Genomic DNA, 8,781 nt, shown 5'->3' with positions numbered 1-8,781 from the left:
TCACTTTGTTTTAACTTCGTCACCGAAGTTGCTTCAATCTAAACCATCAAAGAGAGAATTTCTCTTATTTTGTTACTTCTCTGAGAAACTGTGCCCTGGACTGTCTTGTTAAAAAGCAGATTCTTATTTCCTTTTTCAGGGATGAGGACTGAGAGTCTTCATTTCTAATAACTGGTCTAATGTTGATGGTTCCCAGGCCACACTTGGAGTGGCAATGCTGAAACATTTAATAACCTGGATTGTGAAGATTGAGGGAGGGCATGTGGTGAAATGGGAAGAGCAGTTAGATGGCATTATGAGGCCTGGGATCAGATTCCTGCCCTCACACATCTAATTGTATCTTCCTGTGCTTGTCTGTTCATCTCTCTGGGCCTCACGTTCCTCATCTGCCACATGGGACAGTGGATGAGATCTCTAAAGCTTCCCTTCCGCTCTGATAGCCTTCATGTGTATGGAAATATCGTTGTCTTTTATGACTCCTAGTTGAGGCAGAGCCCTTAAATTAGTTTAGATTTGGAAACGTAACAAAAGAATATACTTTTAAAAAGTGAGGATTCCCCCTCCCCATTCCCATTATAGAACATTTGGGAAATACAGAAAAATATAAAGGAAGAAAAGAATCATCCATCTCTCACCTCAAAGACACTCTATGTTTGAACATTTTGGCCTATTTTCTTCCATTATTTTCTATGGAAACAATGGATAACTTTTTTGTACACATAATTTTGATCATATGGTAGATATATTCTCTATCTAGCTCATTTTTCATTTAACATGACAAAATATCCTTTACATGTTTTTATAAATTTATATTTAATGGTTGCATAATATTCCATTCTATGAATACAGTTCACAGTTTATGTAACCTTAACTCCGTTGTTGGCTATTTAAGTTGTTTCTAAAATATTAGAAGCAACTGGACCGCCTGCCCCCGATGTCAGAACACAGAGGTCATCCGGGATCCCCTTCACCGCGCTCCTGTTTGCACCTTGTTTCCTAGGTCCTGTGATTTCCCCTTTCTTGGTGAATTCTCTAGTTTTTGTGGAGCACATCCTTCAGTAGCTTTTAGAGCAAGGGTACAGGGGAAGCATATATATATATTTTTTTACATCTTTATTAGAGTATAATTGCTTTACAATGGTGTGTTAGTTTCTGCTTTATAACAAAGTGAATCAGTTATACATATGTTCCCATATCTCTTCCCTCTTGTGTCTCCCTTCCTCCCACCCTCCCTATCCCACCCCTCCAGGCGGTCACAAAGCACCGAGCTGATCTCCCTGTGCTATGCGGCTGCTTCCCACTAGCTATCTACCTTACATTTGGTAGTGTATATATGTCCATGCCTCTCTCTCACTTTGTCACAGCTCACCCTTCCCCCTCCGCATATCGTCAAGTCCATTCTCTAGTGGGTCTGTGTCTTTACTCCTGTCTTACCCCTAGGTTCTTCATGACATTTTTTTTCTTAAATTCCATATATATGTGTTAGCATATGGTATTTGTCTTTCTCTTTCGGACTTACTTCACTATGTATGACAGACTCTAGGTCCATCCACCTCACTACAAATAACTCAATTTCGTTTCTTTTTATGGCTGAGTAATATTCCATTGTATATATGTGCCACATCTTCTTTATCCATTCATCCGATGATGGACACTTAGGTTGTTTCCATCTCCGGGCTATTGTAAATAGAGCTGCAATGAACATTTTGGTACATGACTCTTTTTGAATTATGGTTTTCTTAGGGTATATGCCCAGTAGTGGGATTGCTGGGTCATTTGGTAGTTCTATTTGTAGTTTTTTAAGGAACCTCCATACTGTTCTCCATAGTGGCTGTACCAATTCACATTCCCACCAGCAGTGCAAGAGTGTTCCCTTTTCTCCACACCCTCTCCAGCATTTATTGTTTCTAGATTTTTTGATGATGGCCATTCTGACTGGTGTAAGATGATATCTCATTGTAGTTTTGATTTGCATTTCTCTAATGATTAATGATGTTGAGCATTCTTTCATGTGTTTGTTGGCAGTCTGTATATCTTCTTTGGAGAAATGTCTATTTAGGTCTTCTGCCCATTTTTGGATTGGGTTGTTTGTTTTTTTGTTATTGAACTGCATGAGCTGCTTATAAATTTTGGAGAATAATCCTTTGTCAGTTGCTTCATTTGCAAATATTTTCTCCCATTCTGAGGGTTGTCTTTTGGTCTTGTTTATGGTTTCCTTTGCTGTGCAAAAGCTTTGAATTTTCATTAGGTGCCATTTGTTTATTTTTGTTTTTACTTCCATTTCTCTAGGAGGTGGGTCAAAAAGGATCTTGCTGTGATTTATGTCATGTAGTGTTCTGCCTATGTTTTCCTCTAAGAGTTTATAGTTTCTGGCCTTACATTTAGGTCTTTAATCCATTTTGAGCTTATTTTTGAGTCCTTGCATGGTGTCTACAAATGTCTCTGTTCCACCCTCCATACCTGATTATTTATCTGCATGTAGAATTCCAAGTTGGAGATAATTTTCCTTCACATCATTAAAGACAGTTCTCCATTTCTGCTTGCTTTTAGTGTTGCTGTAGAGATGTCTGACGTTACTCTTATTCCTGATCCCAAGAATGCAAGTTGTTTTTGCTTTCCTGAAACTTGTAGAATCTTCGCTTTTTCTCCAGTGTTCTGAAATTTCACAAAGATGTGCCTTGGTGTGAGTCTGTTTTCATGTATTTTGCCAGGTTTTCTGGACCCTTTCAGTCTAGAAGCTCATGTCCTTCAGTTCTGGAATTACTTTGTTGATTTCCTCCTCTCTATTTTCTGTGTTCTTTTTGAAACTTTTGTTACCTGGATGTTGGACCTCCTAGACCGTTCTCTCTCTTTTTATTTTTATTTAATTAATTTATTTGTTTAACATTTTTATTGGCGTATAATTGCTTTACAATATTGTGTTAGTTTCTGCTGTATAACAAAGTGAATCAGCTATATGCATACATATATCCCCATACCCCCTCCCTCTTCTCTCTCTTTTTAAAATAGACTTTATTTTTTAGAGCAGTTTTAGATTCACAGCAAAATGGAGCAGAAAGTACAGAAAAATTATCCACATCCTGAACCAGAGTGGCGTGTTTGCTACAATCCATAAACCTACATTGACACAGCATCATCACCCAAAGTCCATAGTTTGCATTAGAGTTCACTCTTGGTGGTGTACATTCTGTGGGTTTGGACAAATGTGTAATGACATGTATCCACTATTATAGTGTCACACAGGATATTACAGTGCCCACAAATCATCTGGGTTCTGCTTATTCCTTTCTCCCCAGACCCTCACCCCTGGTAACCACTGATCCTTTTACTGTCTCCATAGGTTTACCTTTTCTAGAATGTCATATCATTGGACTCATACTGTGTGTAGCCTTTTCAGATTGGCTTCTTTCACTTAGGAACGTGCATTTAAGTTTCCTCCATGTCTTTTCATGGTTTGATAGCTCATTTCTTTTTAGTGCTGAATAATATTCCATTGTCTGGATGGACCACAGTTTATTTATCCATTTACCTCTGAAGGACATCTTGGTAGCTTCCAAGTTTTGGCAATTATGAGTAAAGCTCCTAGACACATCTGTGTACAGGTTTTTGTGTGGACATAAGTTTACAAATACTTTGGATAAATGTCCTCTGTGTAAACATTTTTTTCTCAGTTTTTTTTTTAATCTCTCATTTTTGCTCTAATATTCTAAAAGATTTTCATAGCTTTATTTTTGCATCTTTTTATTGAGTTTTTAATTTCTAAGAACTTTTTTGTTGATTTGTTTTCTGAGTCTTACTTTTTTTATAGCATCCTATTCATGCTTCATGGGAGCAAAATTTTTCTCTCATCTCTCGGAGGATACTGTTAGATATTTTCTTCCTTCCTCTCCTTGCCTGATCTGTGATTGCCTCAAGTTGCTTTTTCCTGTAGTTTCTTTTGTCTTCATCTTCCGTGTCAGAGGCTTTCTCAGATGTCTGATGATCCTCCCGGTGACTCTTAGGCACCTTGAGATTTGAGAACCGCTGCTAGAGTATCTCTTAATCCCTCAAGCTTGTCACCCCAACTGAAATCCCACAGAGAAAAACAACACATATTTCAGTATTTTTTTCTCCAGAAGAATTGGAGCTTTTCTCTTACAGTTACAGCCTTAGCCATTTTCCTCGATGAAATATAACAGTAGCCTTAGAGGTGGTTTCACGAGTTATTCAGTCCATGCTCCATCCCTCTTGTGTTTATTTGTACCATCTTACATTCCTACACCTTTGCCAGTGCCATGGTCATTCCCGTTTAGGCTGGAGAGAAGCCTGGCAATAGCTGTCAGGGACCTGGTGAGACCTTGGCCATCCTTACCTGCTGGGCAGATGTAAGTTGAGGCCAACGTCCTGGCCCAGAGCAGAAATTATAGCCTGCTCGGGGAAGCATGCAGCAGGCCAGAAAGGGCCCTGTCCAAGGCTAAACCGTCTTACCATTGTATTGCTGCTCCAGAGAGGAAGGTGTGTGTTTGTGTAGCAGGACTGAGGACACGTGAAAGGAAACTCAGGGCGTGGGGTGTAGAGACAGAGCAGGGGAAAGCAACTGACACTTAAAAGGGGCCATATTTTATTTTCTAATAAAGATGTATTTTTATTTCAACAGTATATAAAATTATCTTAAGATGTGTTTGGTTAATCTCGATATCAATTTGGTCATTAAAAATTTTTTTACAGGCTTTCTATCATGTGTCTGAGAATGGGGAGGGTGTGCAAGTATAAAGAAGAGTGATTTCACAGAGAAGGAGGAATAATAAAACAGTAATAGTTTCCAGGTATTAGTTACCATATCTGTCAAGTACTTTACATACACTTTCTCTTTTAAGTCTCAAAACACCTTAAGATATAAGTTTTATTATAATAATTATTATTTTTTAATAGTGAGTAAACAGTGACTTGGATAGTAAAGAAATGTGCCCAATGTCACACAGCTTCAGTGTGGCACAGATAATAAGTTTCAGAGCCAGGATTCAAGCCCAGCTCTATTGATAACTCTGCAGCCCACAATCTGGACCATTATATCACTCAGCCCACACAGCAGATATTCATTCACTTTTGAATGAAGTATCTGGCAGGACCCTATTATTAACTTAGACCCCAAAGCACCCAGATTTGGACACACTGACCATCCCATTATACCCCCTGTATCAGTTATCTGTTGTCAGAGTAGTGCTGTGTAACAAAGTGCTCCTAGCTCAGTGGCTTGAAATAATCATTTACTCTTAAGGGTCCGCAGGTTAATGGGAGGCTCTGCTACAGGTGGTGGTAGCTGGAGGTCAGCTGAGTGAGGCTGGACTGGCCTGGGTGGGTCTGCTGGAGGCTGTACATCTATGCAGACACTTTTCATGGGAGTTAATTCTGAGACCTAGCTTGAAGGATGGCAGCTGTCTGGGGGAAGCTCTTTTTGTAGCAATGGCTGCAAAATGCAAGAGGGTACCCCTAACTCTGCAAACACATTTCCTGCCTCTGTTTGTGTCATGTCTGCTACCATCCCATTGTCCAGAGCAAGTCACGTGGTTGGGCCCAAAGTTAAGGGGCAGGACTGCAAAGTCATATGGTGAAGAGCATAGAGGTGCACTGGTGATGGTGAAGAACTGGTGCTAATAATTCAATCTGCCTAACCCAAACCTAACATCTGCCCACACAGTGTGCCTATAAATTAATGTGTGGGTAGGTACACATGAGATTTATGGAGGTACTGTTATGAATAGTATACAACAATTATATGTACATGGTAAAAATGTAGAGTTTATAGTCTAGTGGGAAAGGGAGCCAAAAAAACTAATAATAAAAAAGAAAACAACTGCAAAAAGGAATGTTAGAATTTATTTTATTGGCTCTGGGCCTAAAGAATGTGGACACGTTATAATTCTCTTGAGACAGATTCAGCAGCTTTCTATAGGAAAAAAAAAAAAAAGATGTTCCCTTGTTTCTGAAGTTTCTTTAGCTCACAGAATTTGAAATCACTGTCTTATCCTATTGAAAGAGTATGCAGTGTGATGGTGTTGAGAACTTGATGGTGTCGGCTTTATCACTGATCTTTAAACATTTAAGGATTTCTTTTTAAAAGAGATGGGAAACCCACATGAATGAAAATATCAGTTATGTCAGGGTGGTGTGATATGGGTGGTAGCACTCTTCCTTTATATATTCTTAAATGTTGTCAAATTGGTAATGTAGCTTTCCCGTGTCTCAGTATCTGATGGGGACCTTCAGATCAATTAAAATCCTAGGAAAATAGTCTGAGGCACTGCAGTGCCACCTCTCTCCACCTCCAGTGGATTCCCTGGTATTCTTGGCAACTTCTGGAATGGTGAATGTTGGTGGCCTGAAGTGTCTTTCCCCTGACCTTTGTTATCCCAGGTTCTTCTCTCTACTCTGCCACCTTGTGGATTTTTTGGGAATTGTGTCTTCTACTGTGAGCCCTGTTGACTCACCTAATTGATCTGGCTTACACTTTGCCTAGGAAGGAGCATAGGCAGGTAGAAGAGAATTCTCCCCACCAGAGTGACACTCACAATCAGGTTACCTTGCTCTTTCAGTTTTTCTATAGTTCCCCCTTTTGAGATGATATCTCCAGAGCCCACCTGAAAGGCATTTGAATGACCCTGCGACTATCACACCTGAGGGGCCCTCTCCACCTGAGACCTTGAACCAGCATCCCAGGGTGGGATACAGGCTTTCTCCAGTCTCACTTCTCCTGTCCACCCAAGGTTCCCTTTTCTTTCTCTCTCTCTCTCTCTTTTTTTTTTTAAATTAGAAAAGTAACACGGGACTTCCTTGGTGGTGCAGTGGTTAAGAATCTGCCTGCCAATGCAGGGGACATGGATTCAATCCCTGGTCTGGGAAGATCCTACATGCCACGGAGCAACTAAGCCCGTGTGCCACACCTACTGAGCCTGCGCTCTAAGGGCCCGCGAGCCACAACTACTGAAGCCCCCCCGGCTAGAGCCTGTGCTCCACAACAAGAGAAGCCACCACAATGAGAAGCCTGCACACCGCAACTAAGAGTAGCCCCAGCTCGCCACAACTAGAGAAAGCCTGCGCGCAGCAACAAACACCCAATACAGCTGAAAACAAACAAACAAATAAATAAATGGAGAATATTAGAAACAATATTAAAAAAAAACTGTAACATAAGCTTACCTAGAGGTTACGGTCCAGTGGAGGAGACAGATTTTAAAAAGTAAACAAAGACAACATTTACCCATTACGGGAAGTGCTGTGAGGTAGAGAGTCATGGTGGTTGTGGGGTGGCAGGGAACCTTCATTAAGTATGCTGGTAAAGACAGGCTTGCTTGAGCAAGAGAAACGACAAATTGAAACCTGAAGACTGAGAAGAATCCAGTCATTAAAAGAGGGAGGAAGAGCATGTGCAAAGATCCTCGGCGGGAAAGAGCTTGTTAAATTGAAAGTAACGAAGTGTAACTGGATTGGCATGAGCTGGAGGGGTGCGATTGGAGTGGGGTTGGAAAAAAACACAGTCCCAGGTAACACAGTGTCCTGTAGTGCACGGTAGGGTTTCTGATTCTGTTCTGAACCCAGTGGGAAGATAAAGAAAGACTCGTAAGCAGGGAAGTGATGAGGTCCAATTTATATTTTGTATTTCTGTTTTAAGAGGACCATCATTACTGCTGCATGGAGAATGGATTGAAGCAAACAGGGAGGGAAGCTGGGAGACCAGTTGGGAGCCTGGTGCAGGAGGCTGGGTGAGAAGTAGCAGTAGCCTAGACTCTGGTAGTGGCATGAGAGATGGAAGAATCTGGACCTACACTGTTCAGTGTGGTAGCCACTAGCCACATGTGGTTACTGAGCACTTGAAATGTGCAAGTATAAAATACACACCAGGTTTTAAAGACTTGGTACAAAAAAAAAGAATGTAAAATATCTGATTAGTACTTTATCTTGATTACATGTTGAAACAATATTTTGTGTATTTCATGTTAAATAAAATATAATTTAAAAAATTTTACCTGTTTTTTTACTATTAAAAAATGTGGCTACTAGAAACATTTAACTTATGTGGCTTGCATCCATAACTTACATTATGATTTTATTGGACAGTGCTGATATGGACAGCAGTTACCAAATTAAAAAATACTTTTGTACTGAATTTACATTGGATACATTAGAAATTTCTAGCTAGGTATAAATTTTTTTTCTGGTCCATAGAAGATGTTTATTTGATATAACAAAACAATGCAGTTAGTGTTTGTTCCAACCACAAAGAACAAGAGGAATAAAAAACTTGACAATGCACATAAAAAACCAAAATGCTTCGTGTGACAAATGTATATTGCTAAAATAGTGCTCCTAAAATTTCGCAGTTATTGAAAACTGTATGAGAACAGAAGGATGTTAATAGCAACAGAGTACATAAAACCAAACATCTAATTTTGAGCAAATTAACATATGAGGCAACTTTGCTAACAGTGCATGATTTCTTTTCCTTGATAACAGTCTGTTCAGACTATTTTTATACCAGCAGAATGGGCAGAACATTTAAGTTTAATATCAGTTACACAACATTAGCATAAACTTGGGCAACCACCGATAGGGGGTTGTTTTCTTTTGAGCTGGCAAAGTAACTACAGAAACATCAGATCATTTCTCTGAACTGAGAATTTTATCCCAATAAATGCCACATACCTTCCACACATATTTTTATAATATATTTAATAATTTATGTAACATATATTGGTGATTTGAATTTAAAAAGACTTCAGCTTATTGAGATTTTATTATCTTTAT

The sequence above is a fragment of the Lagenorhynchus albirostris genome, chromosome 20 (assembly GCF_949774975.1).
Source record: "Lagenorhynchus albirostris chromosome 20, mLagAlb1.1, whole genome shotgun sequence".
NCBI lineage: Eukaryota > Metazoa > Chordata > Mammalia > Artiodactyla > Delphinidae > Lagenorhynchus > Lagenorhynchus albirostris.
Note: the sequence above shows the minus strand (reverse complement) of the source record.